Source organism: Schistocerca gregaria, chromosome X (genome assembly GCF_023897955.1).
Source record: "Schistocerca gregaria isolate iqSchGreg1 chromosome X, iqSchGreg1.2, whole genome shotgun sequence".
Lineage (NCBI taxonomy): Eukaryota > Metazoa > Arthropoda > Insecta > Orthoptera > Acrididae > Schistocerca > Schistocerca gregaria.
The window spans coordinates 114657420-114678587 of NC_064931.1; the positions used below are offsets into that span (position 1 = coordinate 114657420).

The window sequence follows — 21168 nt, forward strand, 5'->3', positions numbered from 1 at the left end:
GAATGATGATGAAATGATGAGGATTACACGAACACCCAGTCATTTCGAGGCAGGTGAAAATCCCTGACCCCGCCGGGTATCGAACCCGGGACCCCGTGAAACACGGTTATAATGATAGTCGTTGTCAAGTACCCTCACCTTCACTGTGATACATTTTGCCCAAAGATGTATGACTAGGGCCGGCCAGAGTGGCCGAGCGGTTCTAGGCGCTACAGTCTGGAACCGTGCGACCGCTACGGCCGCATGTTCGAATCCTGCCTCGGGAATGGATGTTTGTCACGTCCTTAGGCTAGTTAGGTTTAAGTAGTTCTAAGTTCTAGGGCAGTGATGACATCAGAAGTTAAGTCCCATAGTGCTCAGAGCCATTTGAACCATACACCTCTGCCCGTATGTGGTACCTACAAACGGTTAGAGATTGTTATTATTAATATTGCCCTCTCCATTCAGTGGGTTATACCGTAAAGTATTAATCCCACTACCCTCCCATTTTCTCACTTCCAGTGTGTCAAACTTAAAGTGTCCAGTAAACAATTTTCCAATACTAAGAGGTTTTTCAACGAAATCTGGGCAATGTCATGTGTACTTGATTTTCATCCCTCTCTCATAACCGTTGTGTGTTGTTTCATATGTTATCAAAACGTTGAACATATGTGTGATTAAGTGATGGACAAGTATAAAAAGATTAGTTATTATTGTCTTCCAGTGCTGTGCACATCAGAGGCTATAAAGATTCAGACCGCAGTAGAATATTTAAGAAAGCCCAGTAAGCCGAAGTGTTTGTTCAGTTCGGCTTGATGAGTTTGTTTAAATGTACTACTGCTATGTGAATGTTTATCGACTCAGATGATGTCTCCATCATTGAAAGACGAAACGCTAGGCAGAGGAATATGTTTTTAACCGTGGTTTAATGCCCATAAAAGAATTATCACGATGGACGCAAATACCAGCTATGTAACCCCCATTCTACAAATACGATTATTACAAAAACGTATCTGAAGTAGGGAGATAAACACGGAGGCGGTTCAAAACGATAACAGCTGAATAGCTGAGTAGCAGTTAAATAGTGATAGTTTTAATACATAATGCTACCTCAAATAAGGAGAACTGAAGTTAAAGGAAGAAAGGCATAAGACACAAAAATAGAACGACGAAAGAAGACGTAAAGATATGGAAACGGTGGGTACACGAAAGAAAATGAAGTATAAACTCCTTTTTGTCCCATTAAAACTGTGTGATAAACTACAGTTTTTACTGTGCCTGCTGATGTTCTAGCTGAGTGTGTAGCTATAAAATAAATGTAAACTACCAAAGCTAGACGAAAAGCTATAATTTAACGTGAGACTGATCGACATCAATGTTCGTAACTGGCATAACTGGGGAGAATGAAAAGGAACGTAATTGCATCTAACCTGAGACAGTATGATTTTGAAACAGTCTGGCTACATCACTCTTATATCATTATTAGTGTGTGACATCGTAGTGTGTCTTAAAAAAAAGAGAACTTCTATAATATGAGGGGGTCACAACGCTTTCTTTGTGCACTACAGAGACCCCCAAACAACATTTCAAAATACATGTGAGATGCTTCATTATGTAATGAAGTACGTAATGCTTTATTTAACGGCCAATAAAGACTTGCAAAGTACCAAGCCTGCAGTATCCCTGCAATTCCACAGTGTTATAAAAAAATTGGCATACGGAAGACACCAATCGCTACTTACATTATTTCAGAGACTATGGCCGGCCGCTGTGATCGAACGGTTCTAGGCCCTTCAGTCCGGAACTGCGCTGCTTCTACGGTCGCAGGTTCTAATCCTGCCTCGGGCATTGATGTGTGTGATGTCCTTAGGTTAGTTAGGTTTGAGTAGTTCTATGTTCTAGGGGACTGATGACCTCAGATGTTAAGTCCCATAGTGCTTAGAGCCATTTGAATCAATGACTATGTCCCTCTTTGTCAAGAAAACACGTGGATATTCATCGCCATGTTTGGGACTTGTTCAGCTAAGCTACTCACCAAGTGCGAGGGCAGGCATGTGATGCTGCGGCACCCCACCATGCCCACCATGCCAATTACCCTTTTCTGAGAGAGAAGCCCAACTCACGTCTATGTTCGCCATGTAGCTAGGCAAAACTCATAAATGGGGAATCACTGAGTTGTGTGTCACTCTGGTTAACACAAGAATCCCTTTGACGACACGAAAAATGCACCTGCCTTCGCCAGGTAACGCACACTGCGCCTACACTATGTGATCAAAAGTATCCGGACACCCCCACAAACATACGTTTTTCATATTAGGTGCATTGTACTGCCACCTACTGGCAGGCACTCCAATCAGCGACCTTAGTAGTCATTACCCACGGTGAGAGAGCAGATTGGGGCGCTCCGCGGATCTCACGGACTTCGAACGTGGTCAGGTGATTGGATGCCAATTGTCTACACGCGAGATTCAGACACTCCTACACATCCCTATGTCCACTGTTTCCGATGTGATAGTGAAGTGGAAATGTGAAGGGATACGTACAACACAAAAGTGTACAGGTCGACCTAGTCTAATGACTGACAGAGACAGCCGACTGTTGAATAGGGTCATAATATGTAATAGGCACACATCTATCCAGCCCATCACACAGGAATTCCAAACTGCATCAGAATCCACTGCAAGTACTATGAAAGTTAGGCGGGAGGTGAGAAAATTTCGATTTAATAGACGAGCGGCTGCTCACAAGCCACAAATCACGCCGGAAAAAGCCAAACGACCCCTCACTTGGGGTAAGGAGCCTAAACATGGGACGATTGAACAATGGAAAAACGTTGCGTGTAGTGACGAATCACGGTACACAATATGGCAATCCGATGACAGGACGTGGGCATGGTAAACGCCCAATGAACGTCACCTGCCAGCGTGTGTAGTGCCAACAGTAAACACGGTGGTGTTATGGTGTGGTCGTGTTTTTCATGGCTTGCACCCCTTTTTGTTTTGCGTGGCACTATCACAGCACAGGCCTAAATTGATGTTTTAAGCACCTTCTTGCTTCCTACTGTTGACGAGCAATTCGGGGATGGCGATTGCATCTTTCAACACGATCGAGCGCCTGTTCATAATGCATGGCCTGTGGCGGAATGGTTACATGGCAGTAGCATCCAAGCAATAGACTGGCCTGTAGAATATATTTGGGATGTTTTGGAGCGCCGACTTCGTGCCAGGCCTCACCGTACGACATCGATACCTCTCCTCAGGGCAGCACTCCGTGAAGAATGGGCTGCCATTCCCCAAGAAACCTTCCAGCACCTGATTGAACGTATGCCTGCGAGAGTGGAAGCTGTCATCAAGGCTAAGGGTGTGCCAACACCATTCTTAATTCCAGCATTACTGATGAAGGACTTGTAAGTCATTTTCAGCCAGGTGTCCTGATACTTTTTATCACATAGTGTACAAAGACGACCGCGCTATTGCAGTACCTATGCATGAAATTGGGAAGGCCTGTGTGCTCTCCGAATCAGCCACCAAATGGAGGCGATCTGAAACACGTTCAGAAATTATTTTTATTGCACGGCTCATCTACGTCGCCAATCCAGCCTGTGAGCTGCTGGATTTGCCCACACCATCTTATTAAAAAATATGTCGATATCTTGCATTAAACAAGTCGGTTATAAATAAGAAGTACTCTCCTACATGTACTCGATACAATACCCTAACCAAGTATAAAGTGTTGGACGTTAAAGTTTAACCATGAAACCTTCTCTCTCCTCTCTCTGATGCAACGTTTTGAGACTTGCCAACGTCCTGTATACGACAGTGCCATTAAATATGGAGCACAATTCGGCTAATACAAGAGTCATGCTTAGTGCGTTATAATGCCAACAGAAAGTCTGTATATAGGACATTACTAAATTTCTTTTGTAGTCTTGTGATGTGGTAAATGTGAAACCTTGTTCGAAACGTATCTGTAATCCTTGCATGTAACGATTTCCCTTCCTTGCAGTCTGCTGGGATCTCTTTCCTTTAACATACCATATCTCTAAATACAACTTGGGAAGGGTTTCAGGCTGAATAATAAATCTTCTAACCTAAAATACTTTTACGTAATGCACAACGAAAAAAGCAGCTGAAAGTCTGAATCATTTCCCAGAACGCGGTTTGCAAATGATTAATAATTATACATTAGATCGGTCATAACGGTTGATCAGGGGTATTTTACCATAGCATATTAACGTAAAGGTCGTGGCGTGGTGACATACTTCTAGATGTCGTGATATCTGTTATAGCGTCAGAGCACCACTTAATACAAACCGAAAAAATCACGAACCAACCAATCACATTACGAAATTACTGTCTGTAGAGTCGATAAGTTTCCTAATTTTATTGGAATCATGACAGCACGAGTCGTCGTGATCATATGATAAATGTGTCACACATCCATGGTAGTTTCTAAGTTTAGAGATAAAGGCATCAGTCTGTAACGTTGCAACTTAGTCTCACTCCTGTCAACAAACTTCTTCAACTTCGCTCCCCTCTGGATTTATTTCCCCTACAGTCTGAGAATCATGAAATCCTTCTCACTCCTCATGAGAATATTTCTGATTGGTAAATAAATATATGTTGCACATCATTGACAAAAGTACCTGAAAATCCAAATACATTCCCGAACCGCTTCATCCAAGTGATGTATAATTATAGGTTACATCGACATAGATAGGTCATAGATAGCGACTCACATGTGTTTTGAAATGTTGATTGGGGTTATGCTTTGGAGTACACAAAGAAAAAGTTGTGACGTTCTTAAACTACAGCAGCTTTCGTTTTTTTTCGTTTTTTTTAACGTGCATTACGATGTCACACATTTATAATGATACAGAAGAGTGGAGCAGACAAACTTTATTGGCTTCAATATCATAATGTGGCAGGTTAGATGTAATTACGTATCTTTTTGTTCTTTTCCTGGTAGTGCTCGTTTTTCATGCTAATCCAGTCCCTATGGTGATCAGAACAAGAAAGGTGCTACACACGCGTGATACCTGGTTTTGAAAGCGGCGTGGTTAATGGAGGGGAATGGCCCTTAACTGGTATAGCTTTTAAAAGCTTAAAGAATTTTCATATTAAAATTTCGGACACATTACTTCTTAGCACGCCCTCATTGTATTTCAAAGGTTTATTCATTGGTTCTGATCCTGTTCATGGGATTTATGAATAATTCCCACATTTCACTAATAAGCAGAAATTTTTATTTATTAATTTTTTTTAACGATAGCAAAATGTTTTAGTCTAGTGGTGATGGTCCAACAGAAGGGCTTACAGACTAAATTTCACAAAAACTTTGGGTTGTTATTTGGCAAATTTTCCATATTATATTAAACTATTTCATTCAGTACTATATAATACAGAGTATAATTTCATAAATATTAGTAGAACATGGTACAAAGGAAATATGTAAAACCGAGTCTTCAAAATTCATGAATGTGGATACTGACATTAACTTGAATTGTTCTGCTAGGAACATTTAGTGAGTTAGGAAAGAGAAAACCGTAAACAGAGGAATATCGATAAAAATATTGGCGTTTGCCCGGGTCCCTGCGGAAATCGTGAACAGCCTCAAGTGACCTAACGGCACAGGATACTTTCTAAAGTCACCGACAATGTAAATAATTCTGCAGCTAAAACGGCTTTTAATATTAAAAGAAAGATGAGGCTCTCATACCCTGTTGGCGATGAATCCATTAACACGCCGAGTGCTGGGAGGCGGCCGACGTCCACAGCTGAGCCTCACTCACGCCTGACGCGGTTGTGTCCGCCCGCCTGGCGATAAAGCATCCATCACCACGCTTGCCTCAGTCGGTGTGTTAAAGACGGAGCTAAAGCACGGATGTGGCAAGCATATCAGATGATATCTGCTCTGGACTATTCAAAGTAATCGTCGCAGCATTATAATTAACTCTAGCAATTCCATAACGCCTGCTACACGGAATTGGAGGTGGGGACTCTCCACCGTGCAAAAAAAAAAAAAAAATTTAAAAAATTTCGTTAATTATTGTTAACTCTTCAAATAAAATCATTTTTAAATAGGTACTGATGTGTAAATGTGGTCCATAACATGAAAACATCTTATTGCGTGGTTTAACTAGGAGAATATTCAGGAAATCTAAAGCTGTGGTTCATGATACTAAACGTAAAGACTGCGGTATAGGGCAGTAACTGTGTTAAATAGTTTTGTAACTTTCTAACCTAAATAAAAATTACAGTAAAAAAGGCAATTTTTATTGGATCATACATTCGATAGCGTTTTGGATCTGACATATTTGATACCTGAGAAGAGGTAGCTAGAAAGAGGCACAAAGAGGTAACTAAGCATTTACCACGATATTTCATAGAATTTATGAGCACTCCAACGCTGAGTGCACATTGCAAGATAAATTGACGATATTTAGATTATTCACTTAATTTTAACTTCATATTTTCCAGTCCTGTCTCGAGCGCTACCCTGTCGAGAGAGTACTTCCGTGAAAGAGGTGGACAACATATTCCTTCCTCCTACATACCTCTCGCGAAATGAGCAAGATGAAAAAATTCGAGAAATTGGAGCTAATACTGAAACTTGCCGGCAATCATTCTTTCCACGTGCCATTCACGAGTGGAACAGGGTAGATGGGACCAATTAGTGATATCAGAAATAGGATCTACCCTACCCCGCACCCCGTCAGGTAACTAGAGGAGAGTTGATGTAGGTGTAAAGATAATATTACTCTTAATGAGGAACATATGGGAAGTTTCAATAAGAATATGAAATTAATGGAACTCCGCTAGCAGGAAGCGATAGTACACTACTGAAGGATTTTCCTCACAGATAAGCAACTTAGCATCATAGAATTAAAAAGAGAGAGAGAAAACTTGGTGAGCGATGAGAAATACGATATAAGTTTTTTCAAAGGAGATAACAATTTAGAAGAATGATGTTTCGAAATAAGGGATTCAGCATCTTCCTAAAGATCTAAAAAAAATTAAATCATTGTCAAAAATTAAGCTATGCTGACATATGTAAAACAAATTCGTATGGCATTATTGGTTCGTAGTCCTTAAAGAGGGATGTGTAGCCGCCTGTTTGCAAAGCGAACCACGTGTCTTTCTTGGCATGTCTTCACGTTGTTAAGAGGTGAAATCCAGCGCAAAGGAAGGATAAAAAATTTCGAATTCTGTCCGGGTTTCGATCCCAAGACATTACGATATCTGGGCTAGACCGCCGTGAAAGTCCCTGATTATGATTAACTGACTAAAGTGGCACCGTAAACATTGAAGCATACATCAGTATAAAAAATTGTTCAAATGGTTCTGAGCACTATGGGACTTAACATCTATGGCCATCAGTCCTCTAGAACTTAGAACTACTTAAACCTAACTAACCTAAGGACATCACACAACACCCAGTAATCGCGAAGCAGAGAAAATCACTGACCCCGCCGGGAATCGAACCCGGGAACCCGGGCGCGGAAAGCGAGAATGCTACCACACGATCACGAGCTGTGGACATACAGCAATATAGCTTGACTCTTTATTTCTCACTTTTATTTCGTTTCTTTGAGTAATTCCTCAGTCGCAAAATGCGTAATGAATTGTTGGTTTTGCTGTAAAGTACCAAAGGGATTTCGAATATCAGTAGCAATCAAAATGTAGACTTCACCAGCTGGTAAGTCAGTTAGTAAATATAGATTGATGAACCGTTGTATACATTTTCCCTTCTTCGACCTGTAAAATTTGTATGATCTGGATAGCAACACGTCGAAATTCTTGAATTTTTATGAGTGGACGTGGACTACAATAATCGACGGGTGGAATCTCTTGGTGACCACCTGTTTAGCGTGTTCTAGTCACTATCAGCTGCTTCTTTGCTTTGGATAATAGCAGCATCACTCAGCACGTTGTCATAATCACATAAATCTGTCACACAGCTGAGAAATAATTTTCCTTGGTTTTGTTTGACCAATGGGCTTTCGTAATGACATAATACTTTAAAATTATCATGGGTGACACCTGCTATGAACTTACGATTCAGACACTAAAATCCACGTCCACGATAAACCCAGTACGGCAAGTGATGGAATAACATGTGGTAAGCTGTAATTTTAGGGAAAGTCTCCAGCCAGTATTTGGTTAGACGACGAACCATTTGGACATATATTCTATACAATTTCGACACCACTGCAAGGATAACAAAAATGTAGGAAGGGGAAGTGGTTGGACGTATTTCCACGCGTCAGTAAAATGTTATCTGGGAAAATCTCTAATTCGCCAAAATAATTAAAAGTAAATAGCTGGGTTCCGACGATCAGGACACAATTGAAACAACGGAAAAACGCGATCAGCGTACGTAGGTTTTCAATTAACGATGTAAGGCCTTCTCTATCAAACTCGCCTCGTGCTGTACGGGCGGTGTATCCTGAGGGAGCTTACATAGTAGTGAGGACTAGATGATTCATTTGAACCGAGCGGGGTGGCCCAGTGTTTAGCACACTGGACTCGCATTCGCGAGGACGACGGTTCAAACCCACGTCCGGCTATCCTGATTTACGTTTTCCGTGATTTCCATAAATCGCTCCAGGCAAATTCCGGGATGGTTCCTTTGAAAGGGCATGGCCGATTTCTTTCCCCATCCTTGACACAATCTGAACTTGTCTCCGTCTATAATGACCTCGGTGTTAACGGAGTATTGAACCCACTCTTCCTTCCATCTTCCATTAATTTGAAGGGCAGTTCCTCGGCCCGACTGGTGAAGCTACAGCTGCGTGCATGCTATGTCCTGCCTGAACGATGCGGCGGTGCCTGCTTGACTGCCTATAGTTATTACCGATTCATTTCATATGAGACTGAAGTAAGGCAACGCCAACGTCTGCTGCCAATATTACTATATTGTTCAAAATTTAGTATTTTAGTATCAGAGAACAACGATTCGGCTTTAAACTAGCAGATCTCTAATGTAGCATCAATAAAATGTTATTTCTAATTTCCTCCTGACCAAATGAACTTAGAATTATAATGTTCGGTTTGAGACGCTTGCGTAAATGTGCTTTCTGGGCAGTGTGAGTTCTCCACTGAAAAGTAACGAGTTGATAAATACGGGTTGGTGCGGCCTTCAGTTCCGTGTCTCCTTGGTAGCTCTTAGACTTAGCAACATTTTGCGCTCTCAGTCTTTATCGTCCGCTTCTCATTGAGGTTCCAACCTATGGTTTTGACTGATTTCCTAGGGAGTGTTTATGGACATCTAGTTCACATGTTGCAACAATTGGGTTCGTGTGAGAACAAGTTTATCGTGGCAGTGAAGTTGCATGGGTTCCTTCTCTCGTTACGTATATTGCAGGATTAAGTTGCATGATAATATGGGTAAAGTTAGCGGCGAGGGTAGAGGGGGAGGAGTGGCCAGAGAGTCTCAGGTAGCAAAAGCGGAGTTGCTGGGAGTTGTGGAAACTACGGTATTTATATATCAGCTGGTTCCTGTGGTCCGGCATCCTCTGCGAAGCGACTGTGTTACTAGATACGTATGCGTCCAGTTCTTGAGTTTGCTATGTACTCGTGGTGTAGACACATTTTCCAGAGTTACGGCATCGCTTGGATCTAGGCCACAGGCTTTGGTTGCATGCGTTAAGCGATAATGGCGACTTGTGGTGGACACTGTGTACAAGAGTTGCGGTTCCCCTCATAATTCAAAAAATGGTTCAAATGGCTCTGACCACTATGGGACTTAACGTCTGAGGTCATCAGTCTCCTAGAACTTAGAACTACGTAAACCTAACTAACGTAAGGACATCACACACATCCATGCTCGAGGCACGATTTGAACTTGCGACCGTAGCGGTCCCGCGGTTCCAGACTGTAGCGCCTAGAACCGCATAATTCACCTTTGGGCATTGGCCACGCAGTTTTGCGACTGACCATCGCAAACAGTAAGACCTCAAAAGCCGCCTGCGGTCAAAACATGATTCTTAGGTCCTCCACCGTGTACATGAAACAGCGGTTGTTGTGCCATTGCTCCTGCTCGATTTGGTACACTTTGCTACTTTCCGATCTACATCTACATCTACATCCGTACTCCGCAAGCCACCTGACGGTGTGTGGCGGAGGGTACCCTGAGTACCTCTATCGGTTCTCCCTTCTATTCCAGTCTCGTATTGTACGTGGAAAGAAGGATTGTCGGTATGCTTCTGTGTGGGCTCTAATCTCTCTGATTTTATCCTCATGGTTTCTTCGCGAGATATACGTAGGAGGGAGCAATATACTGCTTGACTCTTCGGTGAAGGTATGTTCTCGAAACTTTAACAAAAGCCCGTACCGAGCTACTGAGCGTCTCTCCTGCAGAGTCTTCCACTGGAGTTTATCTATCATCTCCGTAACGCTTTCGCAATTACTAAATGGTCCTGTAACGAAGCGCGCTGCTCTCCGTTGGATCTTCTCTATCTCTTCTATCAACCCTACCTCGTGCGGATCCCACACTGCTGAGCAGTATTCAAGCATTGGGCGAACAAGCGTACTGTAACCTACTTCCTTTGTTGTCGGATTGCATTTCCTTAGGATTCTTCCAATGAATCTCAGTCTGGCATCTGCTTTACCGACGATCAACTTTATATGATCATTCCATAACGTTTTACTGATAGTTTAGTTCTTAATTTCTAACGATATTTTGTGAACTTTGACTGACATATTCCTTAGCACACGTGTGTTATCGTTACTTAACTCTCTCCATGTAATGAAACGTACAGAAGGTTGGTTAGAACATCATACTGAAAGCGCATGATTTCATTTTTTACTAATCCTAACGTCTATAGCAACCATGTTTTAACATCGAGAAATTTCAGTTGCTCATCACTAGAGCGAATCTTCGTGATACCATCTGTTACGTAGTTACTTGCTTGTGCCACGAGGCTGCTCGGAGCACACTAATGTCGCCCCACATGAGATGGTTCAAATGGTTCTGAGCACTATGGGACTCAACTGCGGTGGTCATCAGTCCCCTAGAACTTAGAACTACTTAAACCTAACTAACTTAAGGACATCACACACATCCATGCCAGAGGCAGGATTCGAACCTGCGGCCGTAGCAGTCGCACGGTTTCGGACTGCGCGCCTAGAACCGCGAGACCACCGCGGCCGGCGCCCCATATGAGAAACACACGTCTGTACACCCCTTCTCCCACTAGCAGACTACCCACTGAGCAACCGTGCCATCTTACATAAAACAAAGCACGAAAGAAACAGACATAAGTAAACTATTACTAACACTGATGCAATCAGTAGTAATACCGATGAACAAGGAATGTACGAGGTTATTTTCCCACCTTCTTGTAATCTGCTTAGATGGGCCCAAAGTCCCAGTTCTCGGCAATGTGTGGTAAATTGGATATACAGCTGTCAACAATATCCACTATATATTTAATAAATACGGATGTGAGATTTAATATTTCTGAGTCGCACAGTCATTTCTATCCTCAGTCGAATCACGATACTTCGTCGTTACATTGAAAAACATGCTCCGGAAATTATAATTTTTCTGGACTCTCATATTACGAAAGTAATCTCATTCTTCTGCTAATACTGCACTCTAAATAACGCAATTAAAAGTGTTACTTCATGGAAATTACGTAGATGACTAGATACAAATTTTAACATGGGTCTGAAAACCTGTGATGTGTCACTAACAACTTCTATATTAGATGTTGGTTCTTTACACATTTTGCTGAATAATTTTTTGATAAAATAATTAAGTTTTATATACCTCGTTGAGTTTTATAATTTTATGCTACTAGAAGTGGCAGTGAAAGAAAGAGGAACTCTTTAGGTCACTAGGTGATAAGTAAATTTAATCGAAACTAAATAAATAAAGTAACTAGAGATAGCAGAACTGGGTTGCTGATTCTTACCTCACATTTTCGACTCATCACGCTTAACTTTGTCAACCTAGTTGAGAGATTTTATACTGTATTATTTCCAGTCTCACGTCTTTTCAAAATTCACATCGTGATACTTTGAAGCGAATAATCACAAGCGTTAGTAATGATTTTCGGTGCCACTGAGTATCGTTATTGATTTTGTTTTATTCACTGATGAATTCTTCATCACACAAAAATACAAAAAGATGGTACGTTAAAGAAAAGTATTTTTGATTTATACAGCTACATAGCGTTCCTCACAGAAGGAATTTAATAACATTGTTTATTAGCTCTATAGTCTTACTCCGTATCATGTAAGGGAATATTAGGAAGCCGTGTGGGTAAGATTAGTTGTAGGAATCACCAATCAAAATAAGTACTGTAATTGAGTGCATAAAAAGTTTCAGAGTACCATGTTTGAAAAGCCAGTTCCTGTCAGTATTCACATCCAAAACGTTTCTTCAGTCTTTCACTTACTTAAATTTGTTAGTGCTTTGTAGTGACCATATTGGATATTTCATCGTACAGATTTCTGTGGCCTGTCTTTCTTGTTAAACAAGGGCTAGCCAATTAGAGGAAAGGTACTTGATGTTTGTTGGAAAAATTATGTTTTGCAATAATTCCAATTCATTTGTGTATAATCGACTTGATCAATATTCTTGTGTTAGGGGCTACTATCTTATTTTTTACCTTTTAGCGATTTGAAACTTCATGGCAGATTAAAACTGTATGCCAGACCGAGACTCAAAATCGAAATCTTTGCAATTTGTAATGAAGAAGGAAGTGCACACTATAGTGAATCCTATTTTAAATAGTTAGTGGCAGATCTGCCGTTTGAAGAAAATGATTTATAGCTCAGATGAACTTATTTCACATAGTTGTCTATTTAACTTTAGTTCGAGATTAAACAGTTGTTAATTGTGCCATGAATATCTTTCAGTACCGAATGACTCTCACCACTTTTTCTGAAGCCTATAGAACTATTTCTTAGTGGCTAAGAAACAAAAAGTACTCTATCCATCTCTTTAAATTTTGTATTTAATTCTTTCTTGTATGGCTAAACGCCCAAACTCATTACCAAGAATCATCAGAGAGTGAGAGTTAAAAGGTCTTGACCTATTACAAGCTGTTACAATAGCGTAGGATAAACTTACAATACTCGTTTCTTACCCAAAGAAGAAGAAAACCTTATCAGTACTTGGTTCCGAAAGTGCTTTATTTGCACGTTACAACTTATGTCCTACAGGTATTCATAGTACATTAACCATGGATACCACACAGGGGGACAACGTATCAGTATCCTAACCGAAATATTTTCTTACATGAAAAGATCAAAACGCCCTCCGTTAGCATAGAAACAATCATCATCCTGCCTTGATACTGAATCCCAGATACAATGCTCTGTGTTAGTAGTACTGAGTATTGTTTCGTACTCCTCCAAAACCGGGACACGAAGATTCTCTGCATCTCGCACTGGGTTTCGATACACAAGAACTTTCAAATGTCATCACACCCCTAGTGAGTTAAGGTCTGGAGAATGTGGAACCCAACGAATTGGTCCACGTTTTCCTAGCAGTCTATAACGAAATATATTCTAAAGAAGCCAATAAGTTTCATTTGATACGCTAATACGTTCTGTTTCATATGGCAAATGAGTCCTTAGCGTTAGTAGAAAGTGAGTTAAAACATGGAAAATACGAATTTACCCATGTCCATGCAAAACAGTCTCTTCTGCTACATGTGAGCATTGTCTCCTGAACATTTGGTGGTATCTTTCATTTACTTTTCGTATGCAAGTTAGAGTTTAAACAGCCTACACATATTATGCTGTTGCTGCTCTTAATCAGCTAGTATTAACAAGAGTTACCTATCATCTGTGCGGTAACATGTAAGTCAAATGAACAAGTTCAGTGTGTATCTGTAGGGAAGCAAGTGAGAGGATCTTGTTATGGGTGGCCTATATCCTCTTTTTACAACACAAATGCACATGTGGATTAATACGGTTCTTTATTTACATGAACTGGATACTTAATTTTAATAGAGTCCATGTCTGGCGGTACAAGCGCATCCGTTATAGTCCTCTTGCACACCATAAATATTGCTATTACAAAGTTTAGTCACTAATCAGGTCGCTATTTACTGTCGTGACCTGCGATGTGAACTGATCCTGCTCAGTGATGAACTAACAGACGCCAAACTGAGTGAAACAGTGAGGTCCTCCGATCAGCGGCGGCGGCCTAAATACATGCTGTCGAGATAGTGTTGGCGGCGTGTTGCTTGCGAGTTTGTCTCTGGCCTCTCTTGTGATAGGCGCGCTTGATCCAGCACATGCTATCGATCTTTGCGCTACATCTTCGCCCACCGTTGTGCTGGCGACGGCTTACACCTGCACAGTATCATACAGTCGATTGAAAGAGGGCATTTAAGGGGTCTAAATCATTTTATTCTGCCAGTTCATACTACGACGAGGGAATTCAGTTCTCTGTGCATATCACAATTACTTAACAGACAAGTAGATGCGACATTATGACATGTGGTGCTATAAAATTCTGGATATGACTGTTACATGGGGACAAAACTAGTAGCTTCGTTTTCATGAAGCCAAGGTAATAGCACAATTTCAGAAATCGGTGTCTGAAGATTAATGAATAGCTGTCACTTAGATTTTATTGAAGCAAATGTTTACAGACGCCCCCCTTCTCCCCCCCCCCCAAAAAAAAAGATGAGGCAATATTAATTGCATTGCAGTGAAACATCTGTTCCACTTTGAAGAGACGCTTAAAATTTTTTTATCTAAGATGCGGTCCTAACAGAGGATTAAAGCATCATGTTAGTGCTACATAATCTAAAGTAAAATGATCCCTGCTTAAATGTAGTGTTTTTCAAAGCCTAAATGTCTCCTTGTGTGGCTTTTTCTTGTTTCCACAGTAGCGTTTCGATTTACAGAAAAAAAATTGTTCCTGATTTTCTTGCGGTCGAGAAGGTTTGAAAGCTGAAGGCATACGTTACGCAGAGAAAAAATTATTTTCACTTTAATTCTGTGGTGCTACAATTCCAAAGGTATTAGAATACAGATTAGCCATTACTCATCGACCGCATAAGGATGTGAATGGTAATGGGGCTTAACAGGTTTCTTGGTGTTACAGGCTCATATTCGTTGTGGGCCTTTTAATTAGTTGTTACGCTTGTGGTAGAAACCAAACAACCTACTCGCTTTGAATTTTAATCTTCAAAACTACTGACTCAGGTCAGTCGTGGAAGCACGCTTGTGTTTTGTTTTCGATTTTACTTAGTAGTATTTTCCTATTTTCCTGCTGACGCATTCAAGGCTTCATCATTTTCATTCTTACATTAGTATGCCTTGGCCGATCATTACAATCACAGAAGCTTGTTGCCTGAGACCTGTTGTAGCCCGTTCCACATAACGCAAAACTAGGACATTTTTGCATGGAGATTTCTTTTTATGCAGCCACTAAACGTCAGAACGTCAATAGAAGTAGTATTGGAGGATTATTAACGCGCAAATTTATGAACTTCAGTTACTTCCCCTATTGTCGTTGTGAAGCATAGTATTGTCCTTTTGATACCCCTTCCCAGAGACATACAAGTGGTTGTACCAATATTCTGATAACAATGAGGCCACACAGCAATCGAAATTTTATTTTCTTACATTTATCGTACTTGAAATTTAGAGCTCAGATATCATTCTGCAAACGCCGATTAATTCATTTCGGATAGTTACATTGTTTAAATATAAAATTCATTAAATAAATGGAAATTAACACATATCTCATCAACATTTTTTATGAAAAATACACATTTTCTTGTTTCTAATTATGTATCACATGAACTGAAAATATAAATGTTCAGTTATCGTTATTTTACAAAAGATTGCTAATAAAGACTTTTAAATTAAAAGAAACATTGCAAATTATTATCAGTCTTTTATAAGATACGGATAATTAAGAACAAATAATTGGATTACATACTGAAGTTTTCTGTGCAATATGTAAATGAATCGATGAGTTGAATAAGTGGTAAAGTCCACTTTTTTTCAAATTACACTTACAAGAGAAAATTAATTTTTATATGTGTTCGCATCGTGTCATATAACAGACTGACGTATCAACTAAAGTTGTCGTTAGAAGGCTACTGAGTAAGAAAAGTACCAATGTCCATATAAACAAGCGTATAGTGGACCTGTTTCAATAAAAAAGATGACACTACATGATGTAAAGAAAATACTTTAATATATACCTGACAAGCAAAAGCCATTTCATTAGAGTATATGCCAATGGCCAGCGAAGGCATGACAAGATAAAGATGAAGCATACCAACCACTGTCTGCTTTGCTATACATTCGGTCTGGTTGTATTTAGGGTACATTGCGAATAAATCAGTTTTCTCATAATATACTCTCTTATTTCTATAATGAATATGAATAAAAAAAACTTGCAAAATTCAATCCTTCGGCTGCAAACAGAGCGCTAATTGTCTCATCAGCATTACCAGCTTCGAAAAGGGGCCATCTCCAGTACATTCAACCTCGATTACTGACAACAATAAATGGTTAAAATATGTTGTAATGGTGTAAATTGTTTCACCCGGGGCCAATTGCTACATGGAGACTCCACGACACCTTACTTAAATCTGCCGTGTAGTATAATGGTTCCTATATATCCTGAAAAATTTACTGTCTGGGACACGTGCATTTTTCCAACTAACCGATTCAATTAGGAACAAGAAGACACGAATTAAAAGAGATTATATATGTATTAATTAGAATATATTTGAAAATTTTCATATGTAAATGAATAGATATCCGATCTGAACGAAACGAAATGTAATCAAAAAATAGACTACAGTTATATTCGAACCAGCGATCCGTTAGTTACTCGATTACCATTCTCCGACGCTACAGGGTGAGCTACACAGCCGGTCGTAAAATCATCTTAACTTAGGTGAATTAAATTCCCTGGGAATTCTTAAAGTTGATCTTTATCGAGAATTTTTGGGAGTTTCATTGAACTGCTTCGACCTACCGATGATTTAGTACTGAACTACATGAATCATAGATATAAAAAAATTAGAAAAGTTTAGTTGCCGGATAGCCTCCGTGTAAGACTTCGTGTAGTAGACAATCTCGCTGATTACTCAGTTGCTGTGTGACTGGGATTTAATTTCAGAAACTGAAGAAATAGATTTATAATTAAAAGCCTCTATATTAAGTGCTCCATTGATTAGCTTACAATGTGTGTATAGTTCATACATAATCATGAGAACGTAGAAATAGAATTCTACATGCACCGACAGCGTTAACGTGCGAACATCTCATTTATATTCTCGCAACGAGAAGAAACAACGTTTAGGGTTTAACATTGTTAGAGACGGAGCACAAGCTCGGAATGGAGAGGGATGGAGAAGAATGGGGCAGGAAGTCGGCCGTGTCTTACAACGACGCCAGTCAGCTACACAAGGAATGTTACCTCTAGTTCTATGCTGAAACGATTCACGGAATACTTGGGTACACAACTATTCCGAAATGTTTCAAAATATTCAATTAAGGAAATTCTAGATAATGCACAACTTTCTTCCAGTACATAATGAAAGTCAAAGTTACAAAGATTTTCGGTACCGAATACAATCTCCAACAGACTTACGCCAAGAAAATCACTCAGACGTTTAAAACAACCGTTGGCTTGATGCACACTTTGTCTTTTTCCATTAAAAATTGTGACTGAAAAAAAAGATAGTGTAGTGTCTGACGTCCCGTCAAGGACAAGGTCATTGGAGACAGAATACGAGTTCCGTTTGGGGAAGGGTGAATAAGGAATGCAGTTGTGTCCTCCTCAAAGGAACCATCCAGGAATTCGCCTTCACTGACTTAGGAAAACCACGGAAAATATAAATCAGAATAGCTGGACAGGGATTTGAACTACAGTCCCCCCTAATTAGGGCCGGCCGGTGTGGCCGAGCGGTTGTAGGTGCTTCACTCTGGAACCGCGCCACCGTTACGGACGCAGGTTCGAATCCTGCCTCGGGTATGGATGTGTGTGATGTCCTTAGCTTAGTTAGGTTTAAGTAGTTCCAAGTTCTATGGGGCTGATGATCTCAGCAGTTGCGTCCCATAGTGCTCAGAGCCATTTGAACCGTTTTTTGTAATTCGTATCTGTGTTACATTGATTAAAATATGTAAGGATAGTTCATTGCACTTAATGAGTATATTACAGGATTACATAATACGAAAGATAATTAGAAATGTGCTATTAATTGTACACTAGACCGTGTTTGAGTGCGATATGGGAACATCAGTTTCCATCAGATATGCCTGCATGATTATGACTTTTATATTATCCACCTTCCCGTATTTTACGTATCGAGTAAACAGCCAAATTCAGTGGTTGCTGTAAAACACCGAAAACAAAATCCAGGTAAGAATGGTTAATGGGTCACGACAAGCGATCATGACAGATTTTGCTGTCATCTCCTCAGAGGAATAATGTAAGAACATGCTAGCTACTCCATATCCTTGTTGCAGTGTCACCTAGGGTTATAACATCAGTATGATGTGCATTTCCCTCTTGTTGGAGTTAAGTGCGCGAGGCCGCCAGCTATATGTGCACCGCTCACCGGTAGGGAGAGATTGCCGACGTGTGCTCGGTTCAGCTTACTGTGCAATAAGAGGCATGTCTTTATTTGATGACAAGTTGAACCCCTTTATAGTGCTCATTCATTTCTGACTTCGTTACTGCACACACTGCCCACACTATACACACATATTATTTCATAATGAAGCACTACACACAATATCAGTGAGGCTTAGTTTCTAATTTGATTACCGCAACTTTATGTTTGTTAAATTGTAAAATTGGGGTAGTATCCTTCTATAACGAAAGGTGTTGAATTCAGAAAGAGGGCAACGAGTTATTAATATACAGTGCATAGCTTTGTGATTATGGTTTCCCAGAAAAGAAAAAAAACAAGGAAAAAAATACTGTGAAAGTGTTATGTGAAATGATAATATTTTATTATCGTTATTTATTTGAGTGTTGCTTGCAGCGCCGTTGGATAAAACATTCGAACCGACTAACCCAAATCGATCGTCATCTGAACACTCTCGTGCAGGAAACTTCACGTGCAACGTATGGTCACATGTCGCAATCCTTCAGGCATTCTTCGACGAGCTGCATGTCCATGACCTTAACGATCGCCTGCCATATTAAACATACTGCATACGATAGATAAGGCTGTTCACCAAATTGGTCTTTACAGACTTCCAGGAATCGCCGCTTAGTAGATTCTAAAATAATCCGGATGATAATTGTTGCTCAAAATAAAAAAAAGGATACCCAGGAAATGGTTAGCTGCCAGGGGGATATTAACCTGCATTGTTCCCCTTGTTGTAGCTTTGTCTTCACAAAACCACGAATAGCAGTACATGTTCTTTAAAAATCATCCTGTATTTTTCACTCGGTAATCCACTTCGTCTCATCAGCACTTGTTCCAACCGTATCACAGTGCACCATTCACGTAGACATGACGTTATGGAAGGTGTAACACAATGACCAATGTACTAGCAAGTAGTATAGATACCCTGGGCAACGTAAAACGACCACTTGCTGGAGCTGACAGAAAACAAATGGAAACACGAGGAAATGCACATCGGTCATTCAGTCAACCGTAATCAGTTCAAGGTTTGAGTGTGTGCAATGTATACCAATGAAGAGAAGGTAGGAATGCTACTCATTATGGGGAATATGAGCTAGCAAAATAGAAATTGCAATAATGTATTTTTACTTATAATCTGGATACATGTAGTACAATACTGCAGTACTCTTAAACGACATTTCATGCACAGTAAAGGCAGCCAGTGATTAATACGGAATCATCGTTACTTATCTTTTATTGTGGTTGAAGGTAGGCGTAATGCTTCTCAGGCAGAGGAACTAGACAGAGTGCGGTAAGCTGACTCACCAAGCAGACGGAGGTTTACTTGTCTTGTTGTGAATCTCCAGGAAACTTGAAGTTTCAGTCGAAGATATCTCAGTCGTAGTGGAACTCTCACAGGCGAACCCGCCGAAGCTAGTGTTCTCACGTCTGTTGCAGTGAATCCACAAGTGAGCATACAAAAGTAGAACAATAGATAGGCATTTTTAATACCAATGTGCATTGTATTTTAATACGTTACCAGGTCCATTCGTATCATGCATAGTTACTCCAGGAATTGCGTAAGAATGATTTCCCAAATCCTGCACGGTTTGTCAGTGGGCATAGCATCATAGCCGGCCGGGGTGGCCGAGCGGTTCTAGGCGCTTCAGTCTGGAACCACGAGATCGCTGCGGTCGCAGGTTCGAATCCCGCCTCGGGCATGGATGTGTGTGACGTCCTTAGGTTAGTTATGTTTAAGTAGTTCTAAGTTCTAGGGAACTGATGACCTCAGCAGTTGAGTCCCATAGTGCTCAGAGCCATTTGAACCATAGCATCATACCCTCGCTTCCCTTCTCAAACAAAGAAAAGGTAAACACGAAGAGCAGGCATTATTGGTCCACCGAAAACCCGTGATAGCTTAGGCAGGTGGAGCGTTAGCGTCAATGGATAGTTAATATATGATGTAGGATGCTTGGTGCTACAATTATTAGCCTTTATTTCATCAATGATAACCCAAATGGCAATTTTCTCAAACTGGTTCTTCCTCGTCTTCTGGATGAAGTGTCGCTAAGAACCAGAATGCTTATGATACATCAAAACATTGGTTGACCAGCTCGTAATGCCTTGCGTGTACATCATTTTCTCAACCGAATGTATCTTGCCAGATGGATTGGTCGTAGAGGAACAGTGCATGGACCTGCCTGAACTCCTAGCTTCATTACTGCTGACTTCTTTCTTTGGGAATGTACAAAAGACGTTGTCTATCGCGATATTTCAAAAACAGAGAACTTGAGGGACTATATCATGGTTTCCAGTAATTTACTTCAGTAAACAATACTTAGGGCAGCGATGAATTCTTTCACCTCACCACTTTGAGCAACTTTGAATGTTCCACCCGCTTTTTCTCACAGTCTATTACAGTACTACAATATGGTATTAAATTCCTCGTTTCTCTGTGTTGCGAAGTTGAATGATGTGTTTACACGAATACGTGACATGTTTCCGAACAGATCTTGAGGAGAGGAAGTTATTTACCGAATAAAAGGTGTAGGATACTTTAAAAAAAAAAAAACAGTATTATCCTTATCTTCGTAACGAACATACTTAGAAGA

The 21168-nt window shown here is 40.4% G+C and overlaps 1 protein-coding gene across 1 annotated transcript in view; it reads left to right on the plus strand.

Moving 5' to 3' along the window:
- Positions 1 to 21168, plus strand: part of LOC126299380 (GTPase-activating Rap/Ran-GAP domain-like protein 3) — a 1486407-nt gene that overhangs the window by 131527 nt on the left and 1333712 nt on the right. The window lies entirely within an intron of this gene.